This window comes from Heterodontus francisci, chromosome 25, assembly GCF_036365525.1.
Source record: "Heterodontus francisci isolate sHetFra1 chromosome 25, sHetFra1.hap1, whole genome shotgun sequence".
Taxonomy (NCBI): domain Eukaryota; kingdom Metazoa; phylum Chordata; class Chondrichthyes; order Heterodontiformes; family Heterodontidae; genus Heterodontus; species Heterodontus francisci.
The window spans coordinates 68,861,715-68,880,187 of record NC_090395.1 but is presented as its reverse complement, the minus strand read 5'-3'; the positions used below and the strand labels follow the sequence as shown (position 1 = coordinate 68,880,187).

Here is an 18,473-nt window from a genome sequence, read left to right as displayed (position 1 = left end):
GGAGAAATTGAGTACAAAAGCAGGGAAGTTATGCTGAACCTTTATAAAGCGTTGGTTAGGCCCCAGCTCATGTATTGCATCCAGTTCTAGTCACCACACTTTAGGAATGATGTGAGGGTCCTTCAGAGGGTGCAGAGGAGATTTACCAGAATGGTTCCAGGGATGGGAGATTTTAGTTACAAGGTTAGGTTGGAAAAGGTAGGGTTGTTCTCCCTGGAGCAAAGGAGATTGAGTGGAGATTTGATAGAGATGTAGAAGATTATGACAGGCTTGGATAAGTTAGAAGAGGAAAACTGTTCCCATTAACTGATGTTTCAAGGACTAAGGGACACAGATTGAAGGTTTTGGGGAAGAGATGCAGTGGGGATGTAAGGAAGAATGTTTTTATGCAGCGAATGGTAATGACCTGGAACTTGCTGCCCACAAGGGTGGTGATGGAAGCTGAGACAATCAAAGACTTCAAAAGGAAATTGGATGGATACATGAAGGAAATAAACTTGCAGGGATCGAGCAGTGGAATGGGGCTAACTGGATGCTCTGCAGAGAGCTGGCAAGGACGCGATGGGCCGAATGGCCTCCTTCTATGTCATAAATGTCTCTACGACTCTAATTGGCCTGCGTTTTTAAATGGATTGTTACCTCTGCCAGGCGATTCGGTTAGGTGGAGGGTCTCTATATTGTGATGCACAGGGCATCACAGCTACATGGGCCAGGTTAAGTGGACCAGTGAGTCTTTTCCTGTCTGACATATTTCAATGTTCATTTATCGCTCTCTATTAAATTTCTTACTCCTCTTTCTTGCCCTGCGTGTGTTAGTTAAGACAATACAATCACTCTCAGCACTATCGCCTCCTCCATTGTTATTGTCTTATGACACATTCCTAGTTTAGTTACCAGAATAAGGTACTGCCTTGGGCACAACTACCATTGGTACAATACAGTGACATGCTTACTACTGGGCACTGCACTGCGCAATGCAATCCTAAAACAACATAGGTACATTCATTCTCATCTGCCTCCTCACCTGTTCTCTATATGCTATTGCATACCCTTGTTTTGTGTATTCTCTACATTGTTTGTGACCTATTCCCTTTGTACTACAGCTTACCTGTTCCTTGAGATCACTGTCTATTTACAGACACAACTGTTACATACACTATTCCATATGCTCTGTTATGTATCTTTCATTCCTTGTCTTCTTTGCATTATTTCAGACACACCAGCCTCTCTATGCTCTATTGCGCACCATACTCATCCTCCTTGTCCTGCGTGCATTAGGCAAGACAACACAATAACACTCTCCGACAGCGATTCCACCTCCTTCACACATCTTGATATCAGAGACATTGTGATTGTAGCAGAAATCATCAGGGAGTCTAATTTATTCTTGGCCTCAGCTTACTCGAAATCCATGTGTAAATTACGACAACAGATAGAGCTAGCAACTTAACACAGCTTGTAATCTTTTAGCAAACCCTGCAGATTTTTATATTTATCACATGAAAACTATGACAATGTTAACTAGAAAACGACAGAGAAGATCTGAATGGCTTACTGTAACAATGCAGAAGTGAATGAAGGAAAAAGTTATTTTAAAAAAAGCTTGGAACTGACTCTGGGAGATTGATGCTGTTCAGTTACTGTCATGCTTGTTAATTATTATTTTGCCGCCTAAAAATTAAAAAGTAACAAACTTTCATGACCTTCCCAAAGCATTTTACAGCCAATTAATTACTTTTAAAGTGCAGTTACTGTTGTAATGTAGCAGCCAATAAATGCAGCAAACAGCAGTGATTAACAGACAGATAATCAGTTTTTGCGATGAGGTTGATTGAGGTACAAATATTGGCCAGGACACCAGGAAAACTCCCTGCTCTTCTTTGAAGTGTGCCATGGAAGCTATCATATCCAACTGAGAGGACAGAAGGTTTACTATTTCATTTTGAAAGACAGCACGTCTGACCATGCAGCATTCCCTCAGTACAGGACTGGATTGTTTGTGCTCAAGTCTCTTGAGTGGGACTTGAACCCACATCAGTCTGACTCAGAGGTGTGTTTTTTTTAATTCTTTCATGGGATGTGGGCGTCACTGGCAAGGCCAGCATTTGTTGCCCATCCTGAATTGCCCTTGACAACTGAGTGCTAGGCCATTTCAGAAGGCAGTTAAGAGTCAACCACATTGCTGTCACATGTAGGCCAGACCAGGTAAGGACAGTAGATTTCCTTCCCTAAGGGAATTAGTGAACCAGGTGGGGTTTTCCAACAATCAATGATAGTTTCATGGCACCTGCATTTATTAATTAGTTGAATTTAAATTCCACCGGCTGCTGTGATGGGTATTGAAACCGTATCCCCAGGAGATTATCTTGGGCCTCTGGGCTACTTGTTTAGTGACATCACCACTACGCCTCCATCTACTGAGCCATGGGTCTTTCTTGAGCTCCTATGAGACTTTTGTGTCTGATTTGGACATTGAGAGTACTGGAAATTTACAAACCTCTGAACTCTTACACTGGTCAGTCTGTGTGTACTGTTTGTGTCCTTTAGTTGTCTATTTCTGTGTCCAGGTTTCTCTGCATATATGTATATATTATATATCTGCATATCTGTCTGTATGTCAGAGTGTTTTCCCTGTGCAACTATGCTTGTGTGGATTTTACAAAGATAAATTTGTTATAATCCTTCATTTCCTCCAGGAAATTCCTTTCACTAAAGTACAAGGGAAATCCTCTTAGTGCAAAAATCTGCATCCCACAGATACCTCCACCTCCCTGAATATTACACATCAGCAACTTACACATTACTCACGTAAAATTGAATCAGATCATACAAACATGTCTCGTTGGCATTGTGTAGCTCTGAACATCAGGAGCTGGATTTAGTCTGGTTCCATTTCAAGGTCGAATACAAGAGAAATTAGCTTCAAATGAGTTAGGTCATTGGAGCGATGGGGCTTTAACGGGAGAGTTAGGGTTTAAGAGGAATGGACTTTGATGCAAGTTAGACTCTCGGAGAGATGGATTTTGATGGGAGAGAGAGAATCCTAGAGCGATGTCCTGAATGACTATTTTTTGGCCTGAGCTTTTTGTTAAATAACATTAAACTTTGTGTTGGAAATTTGACCCAGTAACCGATGATGAAACAATGTATGTCTTCATCACCCTTAACTTTCCCCTCCAATAATAGAGGGAAAGCACAGAAAGAGAAATGAGAGAATCTGCTCCAATTATATGTCGAATTTAGTCACTGAACCCACCAGCCATCTGGTTTAATTTTCAGTGAGGCTGAAATTGATGATTCTCTATACTTCCTAAACCACCCAATCTAATCTTATCCTTCAGAAAGCATGAAATGGAGAACATTACAATCCTCCACACCCCATACATTGTCTGATCTGATACCTGAAATTGACAGATGTTTCAATCCTCTACATTCTCTCTCTCCTGACCATCCAATCTAACCTGATTCTTCAGGGATCGTGAGATTGGCTGATGCTGTAATCCTCTATGCCTGCATCATCTGTTAAATACTGAGACTTTTTAACTAAATAAAAGCAAAATACTGTAGATGCTGGAAATCTGAAATAAAAACAAGAAATGCTGGAACTACTCAGCAGGTCTGGCAGCATCTTAACAGAGAAAAGCAGAGTTAACGTTTCAGGTCAGAGACCCTTCTACAGAACTGACAAATATTAGAAATGTTAAGCAAGTAAAGTGGGGGTGGGGCAGGAGATAACAAAAGAGAAGGTGTTGATAGGACAGGGTCACAGAGAATAACTGACCAGAAGGTCATGGATCAAAGGTGAACAGTACGTTAATGGTGTGCTGAAAGACAAAGCGTTAGTACAGAGAGGGTGTGAATGATTGTAAAGCACCGAGCACTCCAAGCACAAGCATAAAAAAAGACATTAAAAAAAACAAAACAGTGGTTAAGCACAGTGGAAACAAACTAAACAAACTGAAAAACCTAAAATTAAATAACCAAATAAAAAAGGAAAAAGAAAAAAGAAAATATAACTAAGCATAAAAAGGGGGACCCGTCATGCTCTGAAATTATTGAAATTACTGTAGTGTGCCTAATCGGTAAATGAGATGCTGTTCCTTGAGCTTGCGTTGATGTTCACTGGAACACTGCAGCAATCCCAGGACAGAGATGTGAGCATGAGAGCAGGGGGGTGTGTTGAAATGACAAGCAACCGGAAGTTCGGGGTCCTGCTTACGGACTGAATGGAGGTGTTCCGCAAAGCGGTCACCCAATCTGCGTTTGGTCTCCCCAATGTAGAGATGACCACATTGTGAGCAGCAAATACAGTATACTACATTGAAAGAAGCACAAGTAAATCGCTGCTTCACCTGAAAGGAGTGTTTGGGGCCTTGAATAGTGAGGAGAGAGGAGGTAAATGGGCAGGTATTACACCTCCTGCGATTGCAGGGGAAGGTACAATGGGAAGAGGACGAGGTGGTGGGGGTAATGGAGGAGTGGAAGAGGGTGTCACAGAGGGAACGATCCCTTCGGATTGCTGACAGGGGAAGGGAGGAGAAGATGCGACTGGTAGTGGCATCACGCTGGATATGGCAGAAGTGGCGGAGGCTGATCCTTTGGATCTGGAGGCTGGTGGGGTGGAAAGTGAGGACAAGGGGAACCCTGTTGTGGTTCTGGAAGGGAGGGGAAGGGGTGAGGGTAAAGGTGCGGGAAATGGGCTGGACACGGTTGAGGGCCCTGTCAACAACTGTGGGGGGGAATCCTCGGTTGAGGAAAAAGGAAGACATATCGGAAGCACCGTCATGGAAGGTTGCATCATCAGAGCAGATGCGTCGGAGACGGAGAAACTGGGAGAATGGAATGGAGTCCTTACAGGAGGAAGGGTGTGAAGAAGTGTAGTTGAGGTAGCTGTGGGAGTCGGTGGGCTTATAATGAATATTCGTAGACAGCTTATCCCCAGAGATGGAGACAGAGAAGTCAAGGAAGGGAAGGGAAGTGTCGGAGATGGACCATGTGAAGGTGAGAGAAGGGTGGAAATTAGAAGCAAAGTTAATAAAGTTTTCTAATTCCGGATGAGAGCAGGAAACGGCACTGATACAGTCATCAATGTACCGGAGAAAGAGTTGGTGGGAGGAGGGGGGTGGGGGGCGGGGGGGTGGCGGGCGCCTGAGTAGGACTGGAACAAGGAATGTTCGACATATCCCACAAAAAGACAGGCATAACTGGGACCCATGCGGGTACCCATTGCAACACCTTTTACTTGGAGGAAGTGAGTGGAGTTGAAGGAGAAGTTGTTCAATGTGAGAACAAGTTTAGCCAGGCGGAGGAGGGTGGTGGTGGATGGGGAGTGGTTGGGCCTCTGTTCAAGGAAGAAGCTGAGAGTCCTCAAACTGTCCTGTTGGGGGATGGAGATGTAATGAGATTGGACGTCCATAGTGAAGAGGAGGCGGTTAGGGCCAGGAAACTGGAAATTGTCAAAATGACGTAGGGCGTCAGAAGAGTCACAGATATAGGTGGGAAGAGACTGGACAAGAGGAGAAAAGATAGTCAAAATAGGAAGAAATAAGATCAGTGGGGCAGGAGCAGGCTGACACAATGGGTCTGCCGGGACACTCCTGTTTGTGGATTTTGGGAAGGAGGTAGAAGTGGGCTGTCCGGGGTTGCGGGACTATGACGTTGGAAGCTGTAGAGGGAAGATCTCCAGAGGAGACAATCCTGTGGACAGTAGCTTGATGTTCGGTACTTGGGGGGAAGTATTAAGAAGTGTCTGAGAGTTGGCGCTGAGCCTCTGCAAGGTAGAGGCTGATACACCAGACAACAACAGCACCACCCTTATCTGCAGGTTTGATGACAATGTCGGGGTTAGACCTGAGAGAACGGAATGCAGCAAGTTCAGAGGGGGGCAGGTTAGAGTGAGTGAGGGGGGCAGAGAAATTGAGACTTTTTTAACATTTGTCCTAGGATAAATGCATCCCTTTACACAGCAGTTTCCAGATTTTATACAGTTCCTCACTCTATAGAAGGATATTAATTCATTGACCACTCACCAAGAGATACCCAGTCAGTGACCTCTCAGTTCCATTCACTTTTCCCCCAACCTTGGTCTACCAAAGAAAAAGACATGACCGTGCAAAGAAAGAACTTGCATTTATATAGCGTCTTTCAAGACCACAGGACATCCCAAAGCACTTTTAGGAATAACAGCAGCCAATTTATGCATAGCAAGGTCCCAAAAAAAGCAATGTGATAATGCCCACATAATCTATCTAGCAATGCTGATGGAGGGATAGACATTGACCAGGACACCATGGAAAACTCCCCTACTCTTATTTGAATACTGCTTTTTAGTCCTCTCCTTCAACAGCACTTTTCAAACTAGCAACCTCTACCACCTAGAAGGACAAAGGCAGCATGGGAACACCAGCATCTGCAAGTTCCCCTTCAAGTCACACACCATCCTGATTTGGAAATATATTGCCATTACTTCAATGTTGCTGGGTCAAAATCCTGAAACTCCTTACCTAACAGCACTGTGGGTTTACCTACACCACGTGGACTGCAGCGGTTCAAGAAGGCAGCTCACCACCAATTTCTCTAGGGCGATTAGGGATGGGCAATAAACGCTGGCCTTGCCAGCAATGCTCACATCCTAGGAACAAATAAAGAAAAGATGGCAAACAGATCCTCAGTTTAATGACTGACTTGAAAGTACAGCACTGAAACGTCAGCCTAGATTTTGTGCTCAAATCTATGGAGTGGGGCTTAAACCCACAACCTTCTGTCTTAGAGGTGAGAGCAGTCACCCACTGAGCCACATCTGCCATCAAATTAGACCACAGTTTGAGTCAATGCAGAACCTGCACAATAATGCAAACTGTACAATGTACTTTGTTAGCAAAGTTGCCCAAATGGAACCCAGGCGGAGAAATCATCTCAACGAGGTCACTTTGGCTTTGTCCTGCAGTGTAATACACACGTGGCCAGCAGACAATGCAGAGCTGGCCGTTTCACTCAGATGTACCAGCTGCATGTTGCTCCATACATGTCCCAGTCTCAATCTGGTATGTGGAGAATGGCAAGCCTGTACAGTCAATACCTTTATAGACAATTTTACTTATCATCTATAGGTTGCAAACTAACATTGTTATTGTGTGTTTTCACATTTCCTCAGTGAGCTGTGCTTTGTCTCTACACTGTAGGATTGAAATTTGAGCTTGGGAAGCCGAACACCTTTCAGGTCATTTAAACTTTGCACAGGATTTTACCACAGAAGTTATTTTCTCATTGCATGGGATGAAATAGCACTCTAATCTACTTCAGTAGAAAGGGTCACAGCATAAGTAAATAAATGGATTTTGCCTCGATAGAAAGACAAGGATCGACATGGGACATGGGCATCTAGCTCACTGTTTGTTCAGTAATGAACTACAAGCTCAGTGCTCTCAGACGTCAGCATAACTTTTACTATTTTGTAAGTGAATGGAAATAAAAGGCTAGCATTCACATAGGGTCTTACACAACCTCATGATGTCCCAAAGCGTTTTACAACCAATGAAGTACTTTTGAGGTGTAGTTCACTGTTGTCAGGTGGAAATCGTGCATGAGCAGGAAAAATCCATTGTGACACCGGCACCAAACTTCACTCGTGAAAACAGCCCTCTGCTCCCCTCCCTCCCAAAGCAAAAAAAAACGTTGTCAGCCAAATCTGCCTCGAATTGCTGCTCGCTCCTATGTCATATATTTGAATAAAGCACGGTAGGCTAGGAAGAACCCCAAAAGGACACGTAACTGCTATTTGTAGGATCTTGCTTTGGATAAGGTGGTTGCCTTTTTTCCCGATATAGCAACTGTCACTGAACTTTAAATTAAGTCAGTTGCCCCAGTTCTAACTGGGGGTGAGAGGCAGGCAGGTGGAGGTGGGGGTGGGGGGGGAGGGGTGGTGGCAGAGGCGGGCAACAAACTGCCCAGATCTCGGCAGCGCGAGACCTGCGTGGTTTTAACAATTTTAATGCTGCCCCTGCTCCCCACCCTCGCCACTGGTTGGTTTCCTGCCGAAACCAGTGGGAAGCATCAGCTTGCCAGTGGGCTGCAGCGGCAAGTCCCATGACAGGAGGTTATGGCGGGGGAACCGATAAACCAAACCCTGGCTCTCAGGTCGGGTACGGGGATGAAGGGCCTCAAGGTCAGAGTGGAGGAGGAAGTGAACATAGGAGCAGCAGTAGGCCATTCAGCCCATCGAGCCTGCTCCATCACTCAATACGATCGTGGCTGATCATCCACTTCAATGCCTTTTTCCCACACTATCCCCATATATCTTTATGTCATTGGTATTTAGAAATCTGTCAATCTCTACTTTAAGCATACTCAATGACTGAGCTTCCACAGCCCCCTCTGGAGTAGAGAATTCCAAAGATTCACAACCCTCTGAGTAAAGAAATTTCTCCTCATCTCTGTCCTAAGTGGCTTCCCCCTTATTTTGAAATTGTTTCCCCTGGTTCTAGACTCCCCAACCAGGGGAAACATCTTAGCTGCATCTACCCTGTCTATCCCTTTAAGTATTTTGTAGGTTTCAATGAGATCACCTCTTATTCTTCGAAACTCTAGAGAATAGAGGACCAGTTTCCCCAATCTCTCTTCATAGGACAGTCTTGCCATCCTGGGAACAAATCTGGTGAACCTTCGTTGCCCTCCCTCTAGGGCAATAATGTCCTTCCTAAGGTAAGGGGAGCAAAACTGCACACAGTACTCCAGGTGCGGTCTAACCAAGGTTCTTTACAACTGAAGCAAGACTTCACTACTCCTGTACCCTAATCCTCTTGCGATAAAGGCTAACATACCATTAGCCTTCTTAATTGCATGCTGCACCTGCATGTTTGCATGTTAGCTTTCAGTGACTTATTGATGAGGACACCCAGGTCCCTTCGGACATCTACACTGTCTAATCTCTTACCAGTTAAGAAATAATCTGCATGTCTGTTCCTCCTGCCAAAATAGATAACCTCACATTTTTCCACATTATATTCTATCTGTCACATTTTTGCCCACTCACTAAGTCTGTCCAACTCCCCTTGAAGCCGCTTTGCATCTTCCTCACAACACACATTCCCACCTAGTTTTGTGTCATCTGCGAACTTGGAAATATTACATTTGGTCCCCACACCCAAATCAATGATATATATGGTGAACAGCTGGGGCCCAAGTACTGATCCTTGCAGTAACCCACTTGTCACAGCCTGCCAACATGAGAATAACCCGTTTATTCCTACTCTCTGCTTTCTGCCTGTTAACCAATCATTAATCCATGCCAGTATATTACCTCCTATCCCATGTGCTTTAATTTTGCTAACCAACCTCCTGTGGGGGATTTTATCAGAAACCTTCTGAAAATCCAAGTATACCATGTCCACCAACTCCCCTTTATCAATTCTGTTAGTAACATCCTCAAAAAACTCCAACACGTTCGTCAAACATGATTTCCCATTCATAAATCCATGTTGACTCTGCCCAATCTGATCGTTATTATCCAAGTGACCATTTATCACATCCTTTAGAATAGATTCTAGCATTTTCCCAACTACTGATATAAGGCTAACAGGTCTGTAATTCCCTGTTCTCTCTCTCCCTCCCTTCTTAAATAGTGGGGTGACTAGATAAATAATAATAGAATCATAGATTAGTAAAATATACAAGGAGGCCATTCAGCCCATCAAGTCTGCACTGGCTCTTTTGAAGAACAGTCCAATTAGTCCTTCTCCCCCGCTCTTCACCATATAACTGCAATTTTTTTTCCTTCAGGTATTTATCCAACTCCCTTTTGAAGGCTCCTATTGAATCTGTATCCAACACACCATCAGGCAATGCATTCCAAATCCTAACCACTCACTGTAAAACAAGGTTTAGCCTTATGTCGTCTCTGGTTCTTTGCCAATCATCTTAAATCTATGACCTCTCGTTATCAAACCTCAAGACACTGGAACAGTTTCTCTTTATTTACACTATCTAAGCACTTCAAGTTTTTAAATATAAAGAGGACTGAACTTTCTTTGTGAGGCCAAGAGGAGCTCTCCTGGCCAACAGTTATCCCTCAACTTCCAGGATCACTAAGACAGATAACCAGGTCATTATCCATATTGCTGTTTGTTGGAGCTTGCTATGTGTGAATTAGCTGCTGTGTTTTCTACATTACAACAGTGACCAAACTTTAAAACAACTTTGTTTGCTGTAAAGCGCTTTGAGACGTCCTGAAGTCGTGAAAGGAGCTATATAAATGCAGGCAATTTCTTTCTTCCTGCTTAACAAAAGATACATAGAAGTGACAACAAGGGAGCAATCTGATTGCGGAGGTCAGATGATCACTAAAGCATGACAGGAAGGGAGCAGTTTATAACTATCAGAACCTGAGGATTTATTGCAGCCTTGAAATCAGTGTAAAGTATCCATAGTTTTTGTTCGAGGGATTGTTCCTGTGCTTGGAGTGAATTTCTGTACTGACATGACCGTCAGTGCAGTGGGGTGGGGTGGGGATGGGGGAGGGGTGGCCGGAGGGGCAGCTGTTGATTCATCCCACACCATTCATGTGGTAATTGCATAATCTGGTTCTAATCCGCAGGTAATGCTCCAGGCCCAGAATATACTCCAAAACTCACTTAAATGTCACTGTAATCTTCCTTTCACATCTTTTTGATGCTGTGATTCTGGGAAGGTTAAGATAAAGTGAGATCCATGGGATGCAAGAGTGGTATTAGCTCCACGTTGAAATACCAAGCAAATAGGCTTGATAAAGTAAGATGGGATGTAACCTGTGTGGAACATGAATGACAGTATAGCCTCATTGGGTCGAATGGCCTGTTTCTGTGCTGTAATTTCCAGGTAAGTAGGCTCAATTTGCAGCCAATGTAACAGCAAATGTGCCTCGTTCTCTGCCAGGGTGGACTGGCTCCCATGAAAGGGTATGGAATGCTTTGGGATTCTCATGAAAGAGGTGGGGGAGGAGGGCGCCAGTAACAAGGCACGGAGCTTTTCCTGGGAGTACTCAGGAATATCCTCAATCCCCACGTGGCCATTCAATCCCTGTTCTCTGCTGTTTCATGTTATTCACCAACAGCTAAAGTACAGGTTGGATTTCCTCGTTTGATACATCACCGTACTAAATCTTCAAATTATTGTAGAATTTAAAGAAAATGAAACAGCCAGCAGTTGATGTCAGTCAAGTCAAAATTTCTCTTTGCAGAGACTTGGGGATGATGATGTCATCACAAAGTGTTTAACGTCAATATTGCTGCCTCAAGCATGGTGTACAGCCTGTCCTATTTGATAGAGAGAGAGGCAGATAAATGAGAGAGGCTTAACGAGAATGAGAGAGAGGCAGAAAAAGAGGGAGAGAGAAAGATAGGGAGGTATAGAGAGGGGAAGAGTGGGAACGAGGGAGAGAGAAAGAGAGACAGATACAGAAAGAGAGGGGAGAATTAAAGTGAAGGAGCGAGAATGAGAGAGGCAGAAAGAGAGTGAGAGTGAATGAGAGACAGAAGAGAGGGGGAGAGTGAGAGAGAAGGAGAGAGAACTGGAGAGGTATATTTAGAGGGAGGGAGAATGAGAGGAGATAGAGAATGAGAGAAAGAGAGGGAGAGAGAGGAAAGCCTGGTTGTTCCATACAATAGAACAGGTGCTGTGGTGGATGCAGTACAAATGCTGACAGCGTGGAAACTCGTCATGCCTTTTCACCCAGCTGTTAATGTTAAAATGTACACTGGACAGACACAGGGGCCTTTAAACATAACAAACACTGCCAACAAATGCTTCACTTCTGCACTTGCTGTCTCAATGCTTCCTGATACAGTGCACTGCAGCTCATCCCAGCAGCAGATCAGTGACACTGATACAAGGCTGCTGCTTTGGATATGCATTAAAGAGAAAATCAGATCTGTTCATTAAGAGCATGCACCGAATTGAAAAGAAGACCCTACCTTTTTTTTTGCAAAGATCTTGTGCATCAAAGAACTCCAGCAGGCCCTTGCTCGTCCTTGAAGCAAAGTAACAGCCCTTCTGACTCTTTTTTTCTGATTTCCCCCTTTTCCTAAATGTTATTCAGAACCCTTTGCATGTGTTCCGCCAGCACTGCAGTAACTGCACTAGGATGTGCTCCTCCTCCTCCAGTAAACGTAGCAGCTCCTGGGAGCTTTCTATTCGCTTAGCTCAAGGACCACTGAGAGGAGCCCTTCATACATGATTCATATATTGACAGTTTCCACAGCATTTTGCTCTGCTCTCTCATACTCTATCTCTATCTTACACTCTTTCTATCTCTCAAACACTCTCTCTTTATCTCACACTCCATCTCTCACTCCTTCTCTTTCACATTCCCTCTCTCATTCTCTCTCACACACTTTCACACTCTCTTTCCCTTTCACTTCCCCCTCTCTCACAAACTCCCCCTCTCTCTCTCTCTCTCTCTTACACTCCCTCTCTTTTGCAGTCTCTCTTGCTTTCACACCTTCTCTCTCACACTTCCCCTCTCTCTCACAGTCCCTGTCTTTCTGTCGCACATTTTTTCTCTCACACCCCTTCTATCTCTCTCTCTCACACTCCCTCTCACTCTCACTCACACTCTCTCTACTCACACTCCCTCATTTCTGTCACAGACACACACATGGGTTGCACACCCTCCAGGATTGCCATGGACACTCCAGCAAGCAAAACCAAGTAGAAAAAGAAATCATAAATAAAAAGGTGTTTTCCTTATTTTCTTTATTTATTGGTCATCAAATTGTTGGAAATAGGGGAAGAAAGGCTGTGTCACTGGGGGTGGGTGGTGGAGGAGGGGGTGGGGGTGTTGCAAAGCTGCCAGAGGCGGGAGGTCATGGGTGAAACCTCCAGGGTCATGTTCAACCAGAGTTGGCAACGCTATCTCATACAGAAGCTGCTGCCGATCATCATTTCTGTCTTGTTCAGTCAAGCGTGGAACAGGAAGATTTTGTTCCCCCTTTATGACCAGATATTGAAAAGGAATGCCTTAAAAATGAGTCTGAGCATCAAATTGAAATCCAATCCCTTTTTTACTCTCTATGCAGCTGGCAGTGCCTGATGTGTGACTGACATTTAAAATACCCCAAGTATTCAATCTTTTATAAATACTTTTTAAATTTAGAATTGCCTCTCACAGTTTGATGTGCAGTCGCAGTTGGGGCAGTAGTGAAGGTGATACATTGGCCCCCAGGCTAACAAATAAAACATGACATGTAAATTGCCATTTGGCAAATCCCTGCTGAATAGTGACAGCACCTGGTGAGAACAGGATCCTGTTTAGCTCTGTTATCTGCTCACTCAGTTATAGAGCCAGGCAGCATTCCCGCCGTAGCTTCGCCTCTGAAGAATGGCCATACTTTGAGAATTTCTGAAATCCATGGAAACATAACCCAGAGGCAACAAGCCCAGCAGAGGCGGTGGAAGGCGAAAGAAAGGCTTGCATTTCTATAGCGCCCTACACGCACTCAGGATGTCCCAAAGCACTTTACAGTGTAGGCACTGTTGTGAGATCAGAAACGTGGCAGCCAATTTGCGCACAGCAAGCTCCCACAGATGTGATAATAAGCGGATAATTCTATTTCTTTTAGGTGTTGGTTGAGGGATAAATTTGGCCAGGACATTGGGGAGAATTCACCTGCCTTTTTTTTGTAGGAACTTTTACATTCACCTGAGAAGGGAGTGGGTTAAGGTCTCATCTGTAAAGCAGCACGTCGGACAGTACAGTACACCTTTAGTACTGCACTGGGAATGTCAGCCTGGATTATGTGCTGAAATCTCTGGTCCCTTTGACTCAGAGATGACAGTGCTACCCACTGAGTCACAGCTGACATGGAGAGAAGGAGGATGAGGGGGAGGAGGAGAAAGAAGATGGAGGTGGGGGAAAAAAACGAGAAAAAATAATGGACACTTTGATTCACATCATTTTCTTACTCCTCAGCCATTACAATGCTGCTCTATAAACTACCATAATCTGCTGCATGAGACAGGACAATGCCTTGATCTAAACATTTTCATCCTTGTTTTCAAGTCCACCCCTCCATATCTCTGTAACCTCCTCCAGCCCTCGAGCCCTATGAAACCTCAGCCTTCCTTTAATTCTGGCCTCTTGTGCATCCACAGTTTTCATCGCTCTGCATTCAACTGCCTGGGCCCTAAGCTCTGGAATTTCCCCCTTAAACTTCTCTGCCTTTCCACCTCTCTCTCCTCCTTTAAGACAATCCTTAAAACCTAGCTGTGCAATCAAACTTTGGTCACCTGTCCTCATATCTCCTTGTGAGGCTCAGGGCCAGATTGTGTCTGAATTCGCTCCAGTGAAGAACCTTCAGATGCTTTAATATATTACAGGCGCTATATAAATGCAAGTTGTTGGTCTTTTCTTCTGGAATCCCTGATTCCACTTGCCAGCTCCTCTCCAGAAAATCCAGCCAGGATAGGGAGCTCTTTTGGACAATCATGGAGTAAATCTTTGCCCTATGCTGCTTAGTAATCCAGTAATAACCCTCAGTGCCTCTCCACCTTGTGACTGTCCCAACAAATACGTAAATGCCCCAATTGCAGAAAACACGCAATCAGTCAGGAATACTCCTTGCTACAATAACACACTGTTACAACTTAGATTCTTAGTAATACAAAGTTCTTTCCCCGTACAGCAGCATTTACTTTCTATGAATGAAAGTCAGGATTTTGTGCAAAATAATATAACATGTCCTGAGTGAACAGAAGTGTAGGATTTCCACTAAGCTTCCAAGTCACATGTGAAGACAACAATGAGAGCCTGCATTTAAATAGCATCTTGAACATAGAAAACGTCCCAAGCAACTTCCCAGGGGCATAATCAGACCAAACAAAATTGTGACACTGTGCCAAAAAAGGAGACATTAGGACAGGTCAGAAAGCAGGATTTCAAAGAATATCTTAAAGGAAGAGAGAGAGAGAGAGAGGTGATGAGGTTTAGAGAGGGAATTCCAGAGCTTAAGGCCCAGGTAACTGAATGCATGACCGCCAGTGGTGGGAATCAGCATTGTAGAAACACAGATCTTGGTGTGTTATAGGGTTGGAGGAGGTTACAGCGATAGAAACTAGTAAGGTCAATGAGGGATTTAACAGCCACACCATACTTTTTCATAACAGATTAAACTACCAAGCATCTTTTATTGCATAATCATTTACAGAAGCAAGTAGGAAAAGCAAGTTGTTGAAGTCAGTTCAAATAACAACACTTGCTTTATACTGAGAAACATAAGGAACATATGAAATAGGAGCAGGAGCTGGCTATACAGCCCCTTGAGCCTGCTCCATCCTTCTATAGACCATGGCTGATCTCCTACCTCAATTCCACTTTCCCACACTATCCCCATAACCATTGATTCCCTTAGTGAGCAAAAAAAATCTATCAGTTTCACACTTGAACATAAGAATTGTCTCCTGAAGGGATCAAACAGATTCATGGATCAGTTCAGTGTCTTTGACTTGCGTTTTTTGATGATCTTTCCAGAATAAAATTATCACGTTTCAGAAGAGAGGAAACTACTTGATTCCCACCAGTTTTGCTGTTCCTCAGAATGACCCTGGAGCACAGCTAACTGCACGGGGTGCTCAGCCTTTGCATCTGCTCCTCTCGGACAAAACTAACTGTGATCCTGTAACCCATAAAGCTCTCTGAAATGAAGCCTGGCCTTTAAGAAGAGAGTCTGCAGGTCAGAGCTACAATGGACAGCAATTTCAGTAACTCACACACAAAACAATGCCAACCCACCTGGCAGTGTGTTGGAGCTAGCCGGCTTAGATATGCTACTGATTAATGGCCTAGCATTGTATGTTAATTGTTCCCAATGTTTGGGTGCACTTTCACTGGTTTCATGGGTCCACACGTGTTCGTAATAAAGTGTATTTTTAACCCCTTCTAGCCCTGCAACCCTCCGAGATTCTGCGCTCCTCTAATTCCGACCTCTTACGCATTTCCTTTGTCCCACCATTGGTGCCTGTGCCTTCGGCCATCTAGGCAAGCTCTGTAATTCCCTTCCTAAACCCCTCTGCCTCTCTCTCTCCTCCTTTAAGACACTCCTCAAAACCTACCTCTTTGACCAAACATTTGGTCACCTGTCCTAATATCACCTTATGTGGCTGAGTGTTTTTAAATTCTTCTTTCATGGGATGTGGGCGTCACTGACAAGGCCAACATTTGTTGCCTCCTTGAACTGAGTGGCTTGCTAGGTCATTTCAGAGGGCAGTTAAGAGTCAACCACATTGCTGTGGATCTGGAGTCACATGTCGGCCAGACCGGGTAAGGACGGCAGATTTTCTTCCCGAAAGGGCATTAGTGAACCAGCTGAGGTTTTATGACAACTGATGATAGTTTCATGGCACCATTATTGAGACTAGCTTTCAAATCCAGATTTTTTAATTATCAATTAATTGAAGTTAAGTTCCACCAGCGGGTGGGATTTGAACCCATGTCCCCAGGGCATTAGCCTGGGCCTCTGAATTACTAGCCCAGTGACATTACTACTACACCACCACCTCCCCCTGTGCTGATATTTTGACTGTGAAGAACCTTGGGACGTTTTGTACTACATTAAAGGCAATATATAATTGCAAGTTATTGTTGTTGTTGTTACAGCTTTGTTCCATAGTGGGCAAAATGTCAACCAAATAAGCCATGTATTAAAAACCTCCAGTAAAAATGCCACAGAATGCTGACTTGATTGGAGAGATAGGTGTACACGGAAATCTGCCACATCTATCAAACTGGTGTTTAAGTGACTCACTCGATAATATTATCCCTGCCGCACCTTGATTATAACTGTACGACTATCTGGGTTAACGATTCAGGAAACGTTAACTCAGTTTCTCTCTACACAGATACTGCCAGACCTGCTGAGTATTTCCGCCACTTTCTGTTCTCATTTCAGGGTTCCAGCATCCGCAGTATTTTGCTCTCATGACTATCTGGGATTTGATTACAGATCACTTAGATATTTTGCAGTGCCGTCTCCACAGGCAAGTACTTCTGATCAATGATCTCCCTGCCCCGCTATCCTGTCATCCATAAAGCCTATATGTGGAAGACATCAGCTGGTTCTATTGTGAATAGGGGAGCTGGATTAGGTTTAAGCTTGATTGATGGACTGGCATCAATTACACGATGCACACTTCTGTTTCAAAGAAGAAAATCAGGAGCGTAGATGGAAGGGGAGAAGAAAGAAAAATCTAGACACGGAGTGGGCTGAATTTTATGCAGGTGGTGGGGGTCCTGACGTAGGCTAGAAAAGTGAGGGGAACCCCTCCTCAGCAGTTTGGGGGAACCCCGGCTGCATTTTATGGTGCTCAGGCAGTTAACTGCCCGGTGCTGAGGTCCCTGTCCCTTTAAGGATGGGGATCCCACCTCCGAGCTGCTGGCCAATCAGAAGGCCAGAAGCTCAGTAGGCCCAGTAACACTATTGGTGGCCACTACTGATACTGCAGGAGGCCCGAAACCAGGAGCAAACATGGAGCCTGGAATGCAGGTAAGCAGGTGTGGCTCATCGGGGCCAGTCAGGCAGGCCCCAGCGAGGGGTGGGGGATGCTTCGTTGGTGAGGGCGGTGGAGTGGTGCAGGGGAGGCCTTTGCTGCGGGGGGCTGGGCCTTGTGGGTCACAGATTTGTCAAGCATGAGGCTCAACACCACCACCCCTCCCCCCCCCGCCCCACCTCGCCATTAATTGGCCACTTAAGGGCCTCAATTGGCCTCTGGGTGGGAAGGTCGTCCTTGGCCTTCCCCGCCTCGGACAAAGTTGAATGGTGCTGGCAAGGTGACCGGGGGTGGGGGAGAAAATAATGAAAGATGGAAATGAGGAGAAACTGAAATGTTGATAAAAGACGAGAGTGCGAGTGATGATTCAAATTGCATCCCTTTTCATTCTCCCCGTGCTAAAATTCTTTCAGCAAGGGGGTTGCTGTCACTGAGTGCTGCACACGACCACAATGTGTAATCACTTAGTATGCAAAATATAACAAAAAAGACAGCTGATCCTAACCCATTGTGTTCCGTTAATTCAGGTCTGACTCCCTGAAGTTGCTCTAAAGAGGGACCTCAGCTCAAATCTGTGTACAATAAAAGCAAAGACTTACGAAGCGTTACAAAGTATTTACAGCACAGAAACAGGCCTTTCACCCAACAGGCCCATGCTGGTGTTTATGCTACACATGAGCCTCTTCCCATCCCTCTTCATCCAACCCCATCAACATATCCTATTTCTTTCTCCCTCATGTGCTTATCCAGCTTCCCCTTCAATGCATCAATGCTATTTGCCTCAACTACTCCATCTGGCAGCAAGTTCCACATTCTCACCACAGAAGTTTCTCCTGGATTTCCTATTGGATTTATTAATGACTATCTTATATATATGTCCCCTGGTTGGGGGATCTCACCAACAGGGGGAAACATCTTCTCTATGTTTACCCTTTCATAATCTTAAAGACTTCTATTAA

The 18,473-nt window shown here is 44.5% G+C and overlaps 1 protein-coding gene across 1 annotated transcript in view; it reads right to left on the bottom strand.

Annotated features, from left to right (window-relative positions):
- The window catches only part of cntn2 (contactin 2), a 155,074-nt gene extending 143,030 nt beyond the window's left edge, over window positions 1–12,044 (bottom strand). Inside the window, exon 1 of the mRNA XM_068057738.1 lies at window positions 11,946–12,044. The gene's annotated coding sequence lies outside the window, so the exon portion shown is untranslated. The remainder of the gene's footprint in view (window positions 1–11,945) is intronic.
- Between the last annotated feature and the right edge of the window lie 6,429 nt (window positions 12,045–18,473).